This window comes from Malaya genurostris, chromosome 2 (genome assembly GCF_030247185.1).
Source record: "Malaya genurostris strain Urasoe2022 chromosome 2, Malgen_1.1, whole genome shotgun sequence".
NCBI lineage: Eukaryota > Metazoa > Arthropoda > Insecta > Diptera > Culicidae > Malaya > Malaya genurostris.
This window is the reverse complement of record NC_080571.1, coordinates 278,655,525-278,674,263: the sequence shown is the minus strand read 5'-3', so window position 1 is coordinate 278,674,263 and position 18,739 is coordinate 278,655,525. Positions and strand designations below refer to the sequence as shown.

The 18,739-nt window shown below is 36.3% G+C and overlaps 2 protein-coding genes across 6 annotated transcripts in view; one reads left to right on the top strand and one right to left on the bottom strand.

The window, feature by feature from the left end:
• Positions 1-18,739, bottom strand: part of LOC131430237 (rab3 GTPase-activating protein catalytic subunit) — a 507,058-nt gene that overhangs the window by 188,033 nt on the left and 300,286 nt on the right. The window lies entirely within an intron of this gene.
• LOC131430239 (leucine-rich repeat and fibronectin type-III domain-containing protein 3) overlaps positions 1-18,739 on the top strand; it is a 461,469-nt gene that overhangs the window by 148,452 nt on the left and 294,278 nt on the right. The window contains exon 2 of one of the 4 annotated variants that reach the window (XM_058595031.1): positions 4,157-4,224. The exons of the other annotated variants lie outside the window; for them this stretch is intronic. The gene's annotated coding sequence lies outside the window, so the exon portion shown is untranslated. The remainder of the gene's footprint in view (positions 1-4,156; positions 4,225-18,739) is intronic. 4 annotated transcript variants of the gene reach the window in all.

Below are 18,739 nucleotides of genomic sequence, written 5' to 3'. Positions count from 1 at the left end.
ATTCGATCAAACTGATTCCCACAAATTTCAATGGATTGAAGTTTATTAAAAATATATATATCGGAATTTTATGCTTTTATTGATGTGTATGAAATTTTCTTAGCCGGTAGTCGACAATGAAAATAACAAATAATATTATGCATGCTGTGAATAACAATTATAATTATGAGAACAATGACAGGATTAAAAATTTTATGATAGCAACAACGCTGCAACTGATGTATGTTCGTGACATATATAATCGTGCGCTCCTGTTACTTCTATAAATCAAATTTATCATAATAGCGTTTTTGCTGTTGATCTAAATAGGGTTATTGTACCATCTCATTGGTAGAATTTCCATGTCATTTTTGGGATTATTCGACTTTCAATCAACGAATTGTGAAGAAATCGAATACAATGTATTTACTTCGACTCTGAGCAGTAATACCGCTGAAAAAACCTGTTTTACTCCTCCTAGTGCTCCTAGTCTTGTAGAGAAACACACTCTTTAAATTAAAATGTCTACACTCATCTGCTGTAATTCCGAATTTGAAAGTCAATTTGTAAAACAGTCATTTAGAGCGGAACGGAAAAAATGTTACCGTGGTGGCTAAGTACAGCGAAGTATGCTTGGTTCTCCTGAACAATTGGGCTGTCTATTTATGTGTTTTCATATTCAGAGTAAATTAATTGGTAAAACAATTTCTCCAGTTAAGAGCTAGCTACGGGTTGGAGTTCCGTCTCTGTGGTAACATTTTCGCGGTTTTTATTACATATCTGTTTTCCCCGTTAGATACTGATTATATTTAAAACTACCTCAAAACGGCTCTACGTCTTAACAAAGACTAAAACACAAATCGTTCTAAATTTGGCTCAAAGCTGTTTCCATTTGTAAACTATGTCAGTTGCTTGCTAAGCGAGCCAACTTAAGTTATACAGGTTTCGAGTTCCCGGTTCCGGAAAAAGTGGTCAGAAATTTCACACGAATTCACTTATTTTTCTCAGAGAAGGCTGAACTGACTTTCACAAACTTAGAATCAAATGAAAGGCCTTATAGCACAATATATTACTATTGATTCTTAATCGGACACGGCTTCCGGTGCCGGAACTAGACAGTGAAGTGTGTTTAAAATTCCGAGCCGTTACATAAAGCGAAACTGCATAAAACGAGAAAATTCTTCTTAATTTGACATAATTGTTTACAATTTCAAAAGGTTATATTAGTTTCCACCCAATTAAACTTTTTGATTTTTATTCAGGTGTGCAATAATTTTTTTGACAGAATCCTACAGCGATATATATGAAAATATAAGTAGTATGAGAAAGATACAGTTACACGACTAGGTGGATTAAAACAGTTGTTTGTATATCATTCGCCCAACTTTCCCGCTCTCTTTCTCTAATATTTTATGTCTTCTCTTTTTTGTTAGATTCATACTTTGTCTCCAATATCCATTTTCTATCAACCTTATATTTCTTCTCTACTTACGATTTTCTTAATCTATTTCTTTTTCTTGTTTTTTCTTCCATTCCACCATATTAAACTTACCTAATTGATTATGGTTTTGTTTAAATAATTCCAATGTTACTCATTTTCTGTATCTATAATTTTGTCTTATCTCAACAGCTACTATTTATATTGTTTTTTTCCTACGTTCTCCATTTCTACTGGTTTTCTCTTCAATCTATTCTTATTCTTCACCAGCTTCCTCCATTCTTGTTTCCCCACTTCGTCCTACTTTTCTATATCTAGCTCCAATGAGCCTTTCCATGTAAGGCATGGTCTTCCTTCTTTCTTTGGTGGTTGGTGGTCGTTTTTCCTTTTCATAATATGAAGAAAAAAATTTTTTTTCGTTTCTCTATTTCTTCTTTTTATCGTTCTTTTTTTGCAGTAGTCTATTTGCATTGAATTTTAAACCTCCTGGTTTCTCACATTTATTGAAAATGTTTCTTCAAATTTGAATTCAAATGGGCCGTCTCGTGATCTAATTGGTTGGCTTTTATCCGGATCAGATCTTTTGTTCCGAACTTAGAGAATGGTAAGCCTTAAAAATCTCAAACCGTCATTAAATTACTAAAGACACCAGAACGGTACGAAATCTTCAAAAAAGAGATCCTAAAAGTAATTAAATTTTCGCCTTTTTCGCAAAGAAAAGTCATTCAATGACTGTGAAAACCTACTTTTGAAACTAGCCCCGGAGAGTCAAGTGTCATATACCATTCGAATCAGTTCGTCGATTATGTAATGTTTGTGTGTATGTGAGAAAAATGTGCTCTCCGAGATGGCTGGATTCTAACAAACTTTGACTTCTTTTTTTAAAATTTCATGTGGATCCAACTTTCGGTTCCAGAATTACAGGGTGGCGAATGAAAAAAACTGAAAATTGAATGATGGGTTGCCTTTATAGAAGATTTTTTTTAAATCGTCAGAGTTGATTATCCAGTTAATTGGAGAAAGATAAAAAATTCTATCTGAATTTGGGGTTGAAAGGCAACCGATCGAAACGAGTTCAATAGAGAGAGAGTGGAAATGCGAACTTCCTACTGACATCAAAAAGCCTTTATTATCTTCTCTAATTGAAACTCATGTCCATTGCGAACAATGTTCAACATTTGTCAATGGAATAACAGTACAAGATACGACTTAGTGTTTCAACCAATTTAGATCTCTGCGGACTTATACCACCGAAACAGGTGGACTGAGGTGTTATTCTTTGCCAGTTTGGAATCACTACTAACACTACACGGCTATCTAGGCTGCTCGGAAAGGAAAGTTAACATTAAAGGCCACTTTCCATTGGGGGCCGAGCATTCGACAAGCATTTTTGTTTGATTTAACTAGGTGATTTTTTTTGTAAATTTTCTGAATGGCACGAATGCGTAGATGTAAGTGAAAATTGGTGGTACAGTACCAAAAAATTTAAAATATTCTAATGTTACTCACCGACGATCATTAGTCTCTACTCTCTACCAAAGAAGCCAAAGTGGGTCGTAAATAAACGATCCGGAAAGGCTATGTTGGTTTTCTCATAAAGTGGAATTTTTAATAAACAGAATGTACAACTGTTTACAAAAAAAAAAAAACATGGTACTCTCTTCGAGAAGCCGATCTATCACGGTTGCATAGAGTTTCAAATTATGCTTCATACTTTTATTAGGACGATTGAGACATATAACGAGTTCTACTATCCTAGATATATTAGAGACTGATTAGCATAACACGCATCATAAACTGGTTCCGACCAATTACTACAGAATTTTCAAGCAATGTTAGTTTAAAAAATCCTATTATTTTCGGCACACACATTTCGGCGGGTCGAGACCAGCAGTAAAATCTGTTTATGAACCCGAGTTGTCGAATGTCTTTTTACTAGAACGATCCACCGAAATGGAGATTGTGTACGGCTATAAAATTCTCATTATATTTGGAGACCAATTTTTGTTATTCTCCGCTTTCGGCATCCTTAAATGTCTCCTCACTAATCCACCAAACGAAATGATCCGTCTCCGCTGGGAGCGAACAAAGCGATTCTCGCGCGGGAGGAGCCGCCTCGAACTGGGCAGCAAATAAACAGTAATCTTAATCATTTACATAAACATCATCGCCATCATCATCATCGTCGTCATCATGGTCGGTTTCATTGCAAATGTGAGTGACAGTGGTAGTCTAGGATTATGTGTTGAGCTTTTGTTTGTTCTGTTTCCCCTTGGTCTGATCCAGTCAGCGGTCATTTCGGCAATTAACTGTCCAGTCCAGTTCTGTCCAGCCGTTTTCAAAAGTAGTAAAAATAACAATGTAATCTGAGTCGTTTGCATTCGTTCTTTGTTCGATCGGTAATTTTTTTTTTTGAGTTTTTCGTGTTTGAGTTGACAGTGAATGATGAAATCTGTTTACATTTTTGAATATACGGTTTCAAACCCATTAGCGTTTGTAAGCGAGTCCATCAGTAAGCTCTAGTCGAGCAGTAGATGTAAAATCGCAAAGTACAGTTCATTATGTTTCAAAAGATTGCAAAATCTAAAACATACGACAAGTGGCTTGTAATAACAGCACCCGCATTGCATCAAACCGCCAACCCACAATATTAAACTGAAGAAATTTAATGTAATTTATTCTACGAAACCACTGAAGTTTGAAAATTTATTAATTTAGTTTTTCACTTTTCTTTTTCAGGTTAGTAATACCAAAATATGAATAGAAGATGTGATCAAATCAATCAACGAATCAATCAGTCAATCAAGGTATATTTTAAAGTATGTCTTTGTTGAAAATTTTAATTCCAGAAGGCACAAGATATCATTGAATACTGAACGGAATTTCGACTGGAAATGTACGGAAAAAAATACACGACATGTAAATCAATAGTACTATGAAAGAGACATCAGTTGAATTAAAAAAAATTAATTGAAAACCTTCATCGATGAAAGACTAAACTTTAATGCATTGATTTTTCCATGAAAAAAGCGGTAGATATAAATTAACGATTAGTTCTATTTTTGAAATATATTGAAATAAAAAGAACTGTGAAGTAACTTGAAAATCAATTTCTTACCTCAAATATGTGCATGAAAAGAGATGTAAATTCACAAAATGTGTTTATCAGTGCCATTTGATTATAGTTGATTTAATGATTATTTAGAGAAAAAACATTTTTTCACCCACCTAGTGGTGTGACAATCTCTTGCCATTCGAATTGTGCGAATAGATAAAAGTGTGATTTTTCGGTTACGTCACAATCGCAGTGTCTAAGATTTTGACGTGAATACGTCTTACTTTACTATGGGGCAGCTTTTCAAAATTCACAAAAATAGGTAGAACTTAATCGTATTTAAGGCAGCAACATATTTTTGCTTCATATCACCAAAAATATGTTCAGCAATTTATGTTAAAATTTCCAGTTGTATGAGATAACCACAAATAACTCAAAACTGAAGTTTTCTCAAATGTTTAGTATGAACAAGCATTATGGTAAAATTCAGTGTCAAAATAAGGCGCGCAATATTCCAACCGCATGAATTGAACAAATCATCGCCCAAAGCGTATCGTGCAAAACAGACACATAGAAAAACACTGAGGATTTTTTATACCAGACCTGATGTAATCTAAAAAAATTTTTTTGAAGAACAATCGATTTTGGGAATTGTACAAATTTGGGGTTTTCCGAAATTTAAAAATTTCGTTTTATGCCAAATGTGTTAGAAATGCATGAAACGTTGACATGGTGTAATTACAAAAAAAATGAGAAAAAAAAACAACTTTGAGACTTTTGGGAGAGAATTTGAGAAGGAAATCCGCGTAGAAAAAAAAACCGCAAATCTGAAGAATTTTTTTTGATGCCAAATGTCTTAGAAAAGCACGAAATGTCCAGATCTGGTGTATTCTAAAAAAATGTTTTTTTTTAAATAAATCGACTTTGCACAGAAAGAAAATATGAAACTTACACGACATTTAAATCGATAGTACTATAAAATAGCCATCAGTTGAAACGAAAATCTGATTTGAAACCATGATTGATGTAATATTACATCGAGATTCATTTAGTTATTCATCGAACAAGACTGTATATTTACAAACCGCTTAGTTGTGTAATGTAACTTTCGATTCAATTGCCTGCTCCAAATATGTGCATGAAAATAAATGTAAATTCACAAAATGTTTTTATCTGTATGGGAATTTTCAGATTTCCGAAATCGAAATTTTTTTCATATCTAAGAAATACATGAAACGTTGAGATATGATGTTATTAAAAAAAAACTTTTTTGACAAAAAACAACCTTGGAACTTGAGAATTTGAGATCGCGTAACTTCGGCAATCCGCGTTGAAAAAACCACGTAACTACGAAAATCCTCGTACAAAAAGCCGCATAAAAAACCGCATAAAAAACCGGGAAAAAAGACCTCAGTACGGAATATTTTCAATGATTGAACGCAGTGGGTTTGCGACGCGTTATGTTTGCTAATAAAACAGGCCCTATCGGCGATCAATTCAGTCTTTCAATTAATAACCAAAATATTCTTATATTTGATTTTCTCGCCTATACTGAAATTGTCCATAATTTGTTAAATACTAAAATCTTTGGCATTATGAAAATACTTAGCCTTGCTGATTCTAACACAATGTATCATTTTATAAAAGAAATCTTTTTTATATGCTCAATTTAGAATAAAGAGTCATAGATAGAAAATGTTTCGAACCAAACCAAAATCTTATGCTATTGCGCTAAAGCTAAAATAATATTTTTATCTCACTTTTAGGGGGATTATTCACTTGAATAAAATTTGCCAAAAGATGGCGTCTATTATTCTAAGCAACTTTGCTGAAGATACTGTACCCCAAAAATTAGGTTTTTAATGAGTTATCTATTAAGAGCGTGAAATTGAGCTTTTGAACCACTGTGCGCTGGTATCTCTTCCGTACCAGCACAAACCGATGCATACCGCTTTTGCATCGTCATTTTGAATGATGGTTTGAAATTTTTGACACTCATCGTCACATAATTTCGGAAGCGGAAGTCCGATCGGGATGAAATTGCACAACATCTTAAAAAATGAGAGTTTTAATTCAAGATTTTCGCAAATCTGTTCAACCGTTACTGAGAAATTGAAGTGAGTTCCATTTTTTTTAATTTTTCTTCACTATCATCTATATAAGATCTGCCAAACAAGATGAATCACCAGTAAATTTTATAAAAATTTGCATCTCGCTTCGCCATCACGTGTGAAAAAATACTCCTGAAATTGATTTTTTTTTGTTATGGCTCTGTAATACCGGAGTCGGAAATCTGATCCGGATCAACTATTCGGGGACTTTTGAAAACAATTGAAGACCTTTTATATGCATATTAGTTTGTAAAAATCGGTTATGATATTTCCGAGCAAATATAGTTCGCATTTTCTAATAGATTTGCACATATTACCCTGTAATTCCGGAATCGGAAATCGGATAAATACGAGATTCAATAGCAAACTTTGGGACCATAAGACCATTCGTTTGGGTTTAAGTTTGTAAAAATCGATTTAGTCATTTCTGAGAAAATTGAGTGATATTATTGTCCCATACACATAGCCATACATACACACGCACACACACACACACGACTAAACCAACAAACCAAACTTATCTATCCGCTTAATATTTTCGCAGATGGCAGAACCGATTTAGGCAACCTTATATAGGCTCGTTTGAAAGCTATCAGCAAGTCGTAAATCAAGTTCGGGAGAGGCTCAGGGCGAACACTGCCTGTAGTAAACATGTAAGGGTTTAAGTTAACAGTTCGGCTGAAAAGTTCGTATCGTTTAATAGAAACACACATTTTTTTGCCAAAATTCGTTTTTATTATTCAACATAATTGCCATCAGAGGCGATACAGCGATTATAGCGATCTTCCAACTTTTCGATATCATGTTTGTAGTACGATTTGTCTTTTGCCTCAGAATAGGCCTCAGTTTCAGCGATTACCTCTTCATCATCGCGTGCAGTCCACTCAGCTGACTGTCGATTGGACTCCGGAGTGAAGTGATGGAGCCATGTTTCGTCCATTGTTATATATCGACGAAAAAAATCGGTTTTATTTCGAAATAACAGCTCCAAACACTGCTCAGAATCATCAATTCGTTGTTGGTTGTGATCGATTGTGAGCTCACGCGACACCCATTTTGCACAAAGCTTTCTCATATCCAAATATTCGTGAATAATATGTCCAACACGTTCCTTTGATATCTTTAGGGTGTCAGCTATCTCGATCAACTTCACTTTACGGTCATTGAAAATCATTTTGTGGATTTTTTCACGTTTTCTTCGGTAACAGCCTCTTTTGGACGTCCACTGCGTTCATCGTCTTCGGTGCTCATATGACCAGTACGAAATTTTGCAAACCACTTACGAATTGTTGCTTCGCCCGGTGCAGCGTCTGGATAACACTCATCAAGCCATTTTTTGGTATCGGCGGCACTTTTTTTCATCAAAAAGTAGTGTTTCATCAACACACGAAATTCCTTTTTTTCCATTTTTAACAATAACAAAAGTAGCTTCACTCAAAATGCAATATCTCACAAACTAATAATCAGACAGCTGTCAAATTTATACACGTATCTTTCGAAGGTTGGTACTAACTGAAAATGGTATGGATTTAATTCTAGTGGCGCCCTCTCATAGAAACGATACGAACTTTTCAGCCGATCTGTTACGTAACCGACCAACCGCACTAACAAATCATGACGCTTTGCATTTAATGTCGTTTTCGCTTGAGAACACTGAAACTGACCCAGGGTAGTTTCATCAAACAAACACTTTTCACGAAACTGTGTTGTTTTCGCTCTTAGCAACGGCGGTTTGAGCAAACCTGATATAACAACCAGGTTCGAAACTGACTCGATTTTCAGTTCAACAACGTTAAAACTAGGTTCGAAACTAGCTTCAAACAAACGGTTTGACAGCAGTTAGGGTGGAAACTGGGTTAGGTTTGGTATCAAGCGAAAACGACATAAGAAAAAACTTATATTTCCCTGTATTAATACCGATCGCTGAAGTTACACGGTTTCCTCATGAAAATTCTTAATACACTTTTTAAGTTGGCTTCTAAAACAGTTTTTAATGGCACATTGTTTCATTCTTGCTAATTTTCCAAGTTTTGAATGTGCGATTTTTTTTCAATTTTTCTTCAATGTGAATTTCTGAAATTATAATTTTTCCTGTGGTGTGTTAACATTGTTTTACAATGCATCTTTTATGAGATTTTTCTAAGTTGTGCGGTTTTTTATATAAATATGCGAATAAGTGATAATTTTCTAGGCGAACTATTGTATGTACGATCGCCAAACAACTAAAATATTAGTTGTTTTTCTGAATTTGATTGGTTAATATTTTATAAAACTAATCGATTGTTCTGTTCACTAATCTGTCATTTTTTATTTATCGTGCTGGCAGTTTGGCAATGATACCCAGCAAAGACACCCCGACACGCACCACAAACGAGTAATGAAACGTTACAGTTGAGCAATGACACGCACCCTAAACGGAAAATGAAACGTTTCAATGAAGTGTCACTTCTGCAACTGAGTAATGACACAATATTTACTGACACTTTCGTTTTATTCATGGACCCTCCGTCATCTAACAAGAGCTTGAAGTGATTGACAGTAAGTTTAAGATAATTGAACGCGCTACTGCTAATGATATCGCATCAAGCATATTCTCATGCGCTACTTTTCTAGCATCCATATCACCGTCATGGCCGTATTCGTCGTACAACCGAACTACATAATAGTCGAAACAGTTTCTTATTTTGTAACTTTCGGCTACTTGCCGCCCTTTTGCAGTTTCATTCCATTTTTTGTTTCTAGCGCTGGCCTTCACTTGTTCGAATTTGAGTGTAGTCAAGGCATCCTTTTCTGGCCTACGTCGGTCCATCGGTGTAGAAAACGGTAAACGCTGGCAGTATCGAGAAAAGCCATCAAACTTTGGTAGGAAACGTGACAAACTATAAATTAATCAACTACTGCTGCTGCATCGTTCCTGATCGATGCACCGATGGGAGCATTTGAAAAGTTATCCTTTTTCGTTGACGAAAATTTCCGCCTTTGCAGATGAAAACCAGTAAATATGTTTTGGGAAAATTGAATTCCGTCGGGAACGGTATTTTATCGTAAGGAGTCCTGCACTTCCGGGAGAGGCAAATTCGATTGAGAGTTTTGCTGAAGTTCAAATCGCATGAAGATCGATAGTCAGATTTCCGCAGAGTTCAGCATGATTTTTCTGGGCGATCGTATGAAAGAGTAAGTGAAACCGATTCAACATTGTTGAGGGTGTTTGTTGTTGAATTTCATATAGCGAATTGCACTCGTTTTAAACTTTTCTACTTGACATAGTTCCTTTAGTCATAGGGAAAGTGTTTTTATGTTGCTGTCAGCAAATTGTTTATTGACGAAATTTAAGTAATCCGAGCTCGTCCGGACAACTTTTCCGCAGAGCACGGAAAAATTTGTTTTTAGATTCCAGTGCAATCTAAAAACAAATAATCTGTAAAAAGAACGTTGTATCCCGGGCTGGCCGTCAGTCACCCGCCGATTGTTATCCAGTGAAGCTTCGTTCGACTAAAAATGCTAGAAATGCCAGGGAAAAAAATATCCCTATAACAAAGACAAAGCACTCCAGAGTGTGCATCATCCTTTCGCCCGCTTCGAACGTTGAGACTACTGGAGAACATTTTGAACCGTTTTTACTTGCTGCACGTACGGGAGCTATAAGCACTTTTTTTTTCAACCCTTACATGGTATCAAAGTTGCATCCCGCTTATCCCGGTGGATGCTCTTGTGAAAACGGAAGTAGAAGTGGTGTGACCACAACAGTCAATGAATAAATTTTGGTGGATTTTTCCAACTATACTGTGGCCGAGAGACAGACAGAGAGAAACTCGAACGGAACTCTATCTGGGGCGTTCGTGAAAACTCCACCTTGGTGTTTCACTTACATAGTGTTGATCAAGATCGAAACACCAAAAGTTCCGTCCCTTTTTTTGGAATATTCGAAGAAAGTTCAAGTACTTTCCAATTTATTCGTGTGCTGCTACTGCTGCTGCTGCTGGACCACAGAGAATACGACCCTCATAAAACTTATGGTTTCTCGACCATAACGAAAATATTGCGCGACAAAATAAAGAAAATGGAATGTCGCTCGGCCAAATAGGAAACAGTGTTCTTCGTGTTTATTGTTGAAAGGGGAAAATAAAACTCCCTAGTTTGCTTTTTCGGTGGTCCGCTGTGTCCTGGGAGGATGATGACAAATTTTGTGGTTTATATTTTATGCATTCCGTAGTTTGATATTTATTCTGCGCCTTGGAATCACCGACGGTGCGAGGGGGGTCTTGCGAGCAGGGAAGCACTTCCAGCCAGACCGGAAGCTTTGTCTATCTTTCCGGAAGGAAGTGTTATAACGAGATAGTGTTGTAGCCGTCTGCGGAGAGCATCAAGCACCGGTCGTTAGCCGTCGTTTTTTAGCACTCCGTGTCGTGTTGCCCACCGTCATGGCTTGACATTTACTGTACCGCACAGCTATCCTGCGAGGTTCAGTATCGTTTCAGTTTTAGTGTTCTCCATATTTTGGTTATATACGTAATTGTATTCATGGCAATTGTAATGGTAATTGTTGAAACTAGAAAGTTATTTGAAGCGTTAATATGTGCGTCACTACAGCTCCTCTCAGTTGAAACTGTTTGGTATATTTATCCCCGGAATAGGACAATAGTTTTTTTTGGAAACGTGCTTCCAAATAGCAGAAGGAGGCAGTGTAGGTGATTGCCGAAAATTTGACAGAAGCTGCTCGATATTTCTCTATATTGTATACAACATTATCAATCCGGTAGAAGATGCTACCAGAACTCGAGTCTCTCAATGCATGAACCGTGAGAGAATTTTTCTACATTTCTTCGCTCCACTTCATACTTTGAGTATTTCACGGCCCTTAAAAAAATTACAGTCTGATAATGATTGGTGCTGTGTGGAATTCACCAAGAGAGAATCGCAAATTGACAATTATCGCAGAAAATCAAATGATTCTCATACTAGGTTGCAATAATTTAAAACTCTTGTGTGGAGCATTAACATATATTTTCATAGACACAACTTATACAAAGGTTATATGCACATAGTTAGAATAAGCGGCAATAGTAAAATGATTCTCTCGCATGTATCCACTGCCCATACAGAATCGGATCGCGAAACGAGAATAAGCGACCGTTTGTTGCTTCAGAGAGAATTCCCACAGCAGCGTGCTAACCTTTGATTCTCAAACAAATCATCGAGAGAAATTCGCTCTCGCACTTGTGTCTATTCTATGTTAAATGAACCATATCGGTTTTTTGTTGCTACGATGATATCTGTCTCTCTTTGATGGCACTAATTGAATCGTGTGAAGAGTTGATAAAGAGCGTTCTTTGATACGATAAAAGCCATCCTTGGATGTAGGTGATTGTAATTTTGCCTTTAATAAAATCTACTGAAACTATTCTCAGGCACTTCGAAAATTGTTTCAACCTTTTTGACAAATGGATTGGATTAGTCATTAGGTTATTTCAAGCTAAAAAAAATAATTTCTGCACGGGTAAATCAAATGAGTGTAAATTTCAGGAAAGGAATGTATTTTCATGTTATGATTATACACCATGATTGGAACTCCTGGTATCATGAGCTATTTGGACACATTTTGCTGAAATTTAAATGAAACACAACATGTATTGTTGAGCATAACTTCAGGCATGTTTTTGATATAATAGTCCCTGTTGTTGAATGAATTCAGTCATTGTGTCTTGAAATATTGAAAGATTCCGAATGAAATAATACGATGCTTTTACGTATGTATACTTTTAATGATTTTTTTTGCCTTATCTGTAAAAATTTTCGTGCGTTGTTGGCACAGAAATTTCAGAATCCAATCAAAGAACTACGAAAAATATTATGTGAATTGAATCTCATATAAGCATATTTAATTTCAAATACCTTTTCTAACTCACCTAGTATTGTAATGATGCCTTTCTCATATTACTTGCATTTTCAAAAACATCACTAGAAGATTCTGTCAAAAATCAAGAGTTTTTTCAAACTTGAATAAAATCAAAAACTTTCATTGGGTATGAACTACCTTAACCTTTCCAGTATGTGAACAATTATGTCGAGTTAATATAGTTTTGAATGTGGGAACCCTGCTCGATGAACAAAACACGCTGTGTGCTAGGTGGTAATGTTTTGTTCTTCCGTACCAGCATCGGTACGTGCAACAACATCATTTTATATGACAGTTTGAAAGTTTTGACACTCATCGGCCTATATTTTCGGAACCGGAAGTCGGATATGTATGGAATTGCACAGTATCTTTTCAGACAATGAGAGCTTCAATTTGAATCATGATTTGTGAGAATCGATGTTGAGAAATCGAAGTGAGTTCCGTTTTTGGAGCTTTTTTTCACTGTTACCGGTGCTTTCGGAGGCGGAAACCGGGGACTAGTAGTTCCAAAATAGATTTATATATCCTCCAACTAATATGTTCTTCCAACAAATGAATTTACCAGTAAATTTTGTAACCTCGTTTCACCATCGCTTGTGAAAAAATACTCATGAAATTGAAAATTCTACTACATTTCTACTAATCTACCGAAACTGGAAGTCGAATCTGGATCAACTTCTCGGGGACTTTTTAAAGAATTTCAAGACCTTTTTTTGCATGTTTGTTTGTAAAAATCGGTTAAAAAATTTCCGAGAAAACTGAGTGCGCATTTTTTAATAAATTTGCACATATTACCTTGTAATTCCGGAATCGGAAATCGGATAAAGATGAAATTCAATAGCAAGCTAATCTAAGTTTAGAGCAAATTCAGCAGCTAGAAGTTCTATATGGAAGATCTATAATAGAGCAGAAACTGGAACAAATGTATCCCCAGCAAGCCGTACTAGTTTTATTTATTCGACCAGTTCTTCTGTCAAATTTAAAACTGGTCTACGATGCCGTTCTATTTTTTGTATATTTGAAACACGAGTAAAACACTGCTGAGGCTGCCAGTTTTTCTTGTTATAAAATTCAGATTTAAATTTTGTAACTGACATAAATTATGCATCTAGAACTAAAACACTCCTGAACATAGTGGTGAGAAGAAAGAGACTTTTCCCTTATGAGAAAAGTGAGTGACAATTTTTTTCCTTTTTTTTTGTGCGAATCACCCTGTGATTCTGGAACCGGAAGTTGGATCGGGATAAAGTTTCATAGTGATAAATTTAATAAAATTCAGGATTAACTTTCAATGCACGAACTGGACAAAAACATTTGTTTTGGATGAATGGGTTTTATCCGGTTTTGTAATGCAACATTTTTTTGTTCGATTTCTGCATAAAAGGATGTTTTATCTTTCTAATTTAGTAAGGCTATACAATCACTGTGAAAACCGACTTTTCAACCACTCGACGAACTGAGCAAATGTGTGTGTGTGTGATTTTTATTTAGATTCGACTTTCGGTTCCGGAGATACAATGTTTGTACATGAAAATTTGAGAAAATATGTGCATTCAATTTTTTCAGAAACGGTCTAACCGATTTTCAGAAACAAAGATTCAAATGAGAGGTCTTATAGTTTCCTAGAAAATTTGGGAACATTTTATTCGGATCCGACTTTCGATTCCGCTAAAGTGTGATAAGTGGAAAATTACCGATTTCATGGGTATTTTTCACATACGATGATCAAAAACAGATACAAATTCCATAAAAATGTCTGATAAATTCTTCTAGTTGACAGAACTTCTTAGTTTATGGGCATACTTAATACGGCACTACCGATCCCCTCTTTTCCTGTTCCGGAAGCACCGAAACGAGTGAAGAAAAACTCAAAAAGTAGAATTCACTTTGAGATCTCAGCGACGCTTTAACCGATTTTCACAAATCTTTGTTTAAATTAAAACTCGCATTGCCTCAAAACTACTGTGAAATTCCATTCGGATCCGACTACCGGTAACGCAGTTACAGGGCGATAAGTGTCAAAGTTTTCAAACCGCCATATAGAATGACAATACTAAAACACAACACGAACGATGCGTGCTTTGTTCTATTTCGTACACACTATATAGAAAACGAAACGGTTACGAATATTTGCTACTGGTGTATGATTTTGTTAAAAACCTAGGCTGCGGTTGATAAAAATCTTAGCTATTTTATCATAAGTACGACCGAAGGAATAAAAGAATGTCAATGACTTGAAATTTATTTGATAAAATAAATATATATCGCAATTTCAAGCTTCACGATGTAAATGCAATTTTCACAGCCGGTAGTGCACTAATTCCGTGCAGGTGGTGTAGTGATGTCAATTATAGTTAACAATAATAATAATAGTCCTACTATATGTTTTAAGCTGCTGATTCATGCTGTTTAGCTTGACTTACAAATGCAAAAGTTACAGAAACGCAGGTTCGCATCGTTTGTTAGATTTCGTTTAAGGTCATATTTGTTACTGGCAAACGAACCAACTTCGAATATTCCGGTCATCTGGAATTGATTTCGAAAGTATTGGAAATAATGATCAGAAACTGCAAAAACGATCTCACTCAATTTTCTTTCAGATGGAAAAATTGATTTTCACAAACTTAAAGGTTCAAAGGAAAAGTCTTACGGTTTCATACGGAATTCCTAAATTTGTTGGGGATTCTACTTCCGGTTCCGGAACTACAGGGTAAACAGGATTTGTAGATTTTGTTAGATTTATTTCCATCAAACTTTCCTATTTCTATTAAATGAACAATTGCTTTTGCGAATTCCATAGTAATATTTATGATGTTATGAATAATATGAGAAAGACATCATTACACCACTAGGTGGATTAATTGCTTTAATTTGCTTTAAAACTGGTTGTCCAAAGTAGGGGTTTCTTCAATCCGATAAATATTTTCCAAAGATGTTGATCTTGTTTCCGAATCCTAACCATTTTGAACTTAAACTGAAAAGTCTAAAAAGTACAGCCTATTCACAATACTGTTCAAATTTGACTACACGGAAAGACCGAAATCAGCATTTTGGCGAAAAAAATAGTTGATTTTTTGATTTTAGGTGATTATTTTTTGAGACAACTAAAAAAATTTTACTTTTGCTAATTTAGATCTTTTAATTTTCATGATGATAAAATATTAGTTGAAATGGCTATTTCTTCCTGTTGAGTTCACCAATTAAACGTGCTGTCATTTTTTAGCTAAGGCACACTCCATTTCCATTCAAATAATATTTTATTGAATTAGAAACATAAATTGTTGTTTTCAACCAACATGAATGAATTGGCTTCTACAATCGGCAGCTGAATGGCGAATTGTCACCGAAAAAACGTTAACAATGTAATGACTACTAGCCACTAGATGGCACGCCACTACCGAAAACCAATTTTACCGTCCCGGTTATCTTTTCTATATTGGCAGGTATAAATACGATATTGACTTCCCGTGTTGTACTTACGAAAAAAAAAAAAAATAAACGAAACATAAATTTCTTTTTCATAAAATATTTCTTTCAAATCACTATTTTCTTCATTCAATTTAGCGAAATCGACTCGCTCACTGCGAAAACTTTGAGCATTCGGAAAGCAAAAACCGAATACAAGTATAGTATTCCGGACGGCAACCGCCTACTACGAGTATTCTATACAAACTGTGAAGGATTTTATTTTCTTGATCCAAACAAATATAAATCTACCTTTCTTTTTGTTTCGATATAGCCTTCAGCTGAAAAAAATACAGCCAGTTGCAATATATGTTGGAAGATACAACGAACTTACAATTAGAGTGTAGCATTTGGAACTCACTTCACTGTTCCACGTAAAAATATTAGTACGCTCAAATTCTGAATAAATAAATTTCCACTAAGGGGGGGCGTGATGGGTAAGTCGATGCCAATCACGCAGCCCAGCTGGGTTCGATCCCCAACCCCGCACATAGGGTCAGAAAGCTTTCTTGGCCCGAAGAGGTGAATGACCTTAAGGTTAAAACCTCTTTAATTGAAACAAAAAAAAACTTTCGACTAAAATTTTGCGACATTTTTACGTATCGGTTTAGAAATTTAAATATGTATATATCGTAACACATGCGGAAAAAATAAAAACAATTTTCAAGCAGTTTCAACAAGACTATTCATTAAGGCTTTTTAATAGAGTGCTTTGCCTTGAGTTTTTGGCTGCCAATGAAAATTTCGTGTCCAGTTCGTGCTCGCATCTCACCCGACACAGTCGAAAATCGTTTACGGTCGAAACAACAGAAACAAAGCCAATACGCCAGTGAACAATAGAGTGTACGGAATGGTCAAATACGATTTAACAAAGCCTGAAACTTGGCCTTACTTAAAGAACGAATGCATCTAGACGCTGATAATGTAAGTGAGATTCTATTCAACAAGGCGTCTAACTGTGTGTACATTATGTTTAAACGTGAAAGCGATGCACTTGCATTCGCTTCGGTTATCAACGAGGTGCACAGCGTTGAGTGTGACAACATTAAATACAAAATCCCTGTGCACATGGTGGACAATGCCATAGAAGTACGCGTGCATGACCTTCCCCCGCAGGCTACCGATAAGTTCGTTCGGGACAATATGTCGCAGTACGGTGAAATGTATGGCGGAATTTTTTCCCCGGCATCCGGAATGGTGTGCGAGTTGTGCGTATGCAACTACGTAAGGCAATTCCATCTTACATCATTTGTAGTCAAGGTGGGATACGTCCGTGTAAAATGTTGATTACCTATGAAAATCAGCTGGTTACATGTTTTGTGAACAACCTGCACACTACGGTGAACCTTGCACTGAAACTGCGAAAAAGACATCTTCAACCAAAGACAAGGTCATCCGTTCAACAACGAAAACTAGTGAGCGCAGTACTCATGTTTCAGCATCAAACCAACCAGCAATTGCAACCAATGCACAATGCATCTAAAGCAACTAGCAACGAGCTCAAGACTACGAACAACAAGGAAAACGAAACGAAGACGGACACCGACAACAATACAACCGATGAGGCAATGGATGACGAGACGAGCCACGAACAAAGTGTCCCTCAACCCTCGCGGGAGGGAAATGGAAGTTCTTCTCCTCCTAGAAAAAGAGTGACAACGAGATCCACTTCAAAAAATTCTTTATTTAAAAAATTGGCTAATTCGGCCACGTAAAGCTTGTACGCAAATAGGCCTGAATAAAAATATTAAAATAAATTGTTGGATTGAAATATTGCTGATCTGTGTCCAGGATATTCGCCAACTAAACACATTCGCTAAAAACGAAAGATTTGTTTTCAGCAAAGTAAATTCTGAATTTCAACTAATTTAATAGTTGTTTTGGAAATTTTGTTGTTAAAATCAACTTATTTAAAAAACAGTAATACGAATTAGACGTAGAGACACTAATTTCGGTCATTCGGTTTCCTAAAAAATTATGAAGAGGGTTCCAAACTACCAAAAAAGCGGGGCTGATGAATGACGGCCGATATCCGTCGCAACCACTTCCTTTAAAAAGATTATGACAAAAATCGCAACTTCACAGCAATCTGCTCGTCATATGCTGATTTTCTCATGCATCTCATCAAAATATGTGAGTGTCGGTTCTGATGCGAGGCTTGTTTTGACGGCCCCTGACGTCACACCCCGGATAACAGCGAGAATCATTGTTTTTTTTTCTGCGCCCCCTGCTGGCACCTGCCACCTGCCACACGTGGGAGAGCAGTGGGAGGTTTCTCGAAACCAAACCGCTTTGTGGTTTTGATGAGTCTGGCACGTTGTCTGTTTTTTTTCACGACGAAGCGGCGGCAAAAGAAGTTTTTCCTCCGCACGGAAAAGTGGGTCCCCGCGATGCAAATGAGAACGCGAGCTGAGAATACACTGTTATGGAGATGATAATGATGTTAATATGTTTTAAGTTTGACAAAGGTGGCGGCCACGGTTGCGGTAGCTGTACGTCAAAGCACGGAAAGGTGTTTTAACCCGCCGGTGTTGTGGAAGCGTGGGTGCGCAGAATGGAAACAGCCGCTGGGTAGAACTCATTAGTCGGAAAGGATTCACAGCTCAGGTGTTAGATCTGCTGGGTAACGTGTTCCAATGAGGTGTTGCTAATTGGAAGACATTAAATTGCCTGAATCATGTTCAAAGGGAATCATGGTTGGTGGGTAATTTGCATAGAACAGATCGTTTCTAGGGAAATTCAATGAAATTTCTCCTCGCTATCTACACTGAAAGCTGCACTTGACATTAGTTCAA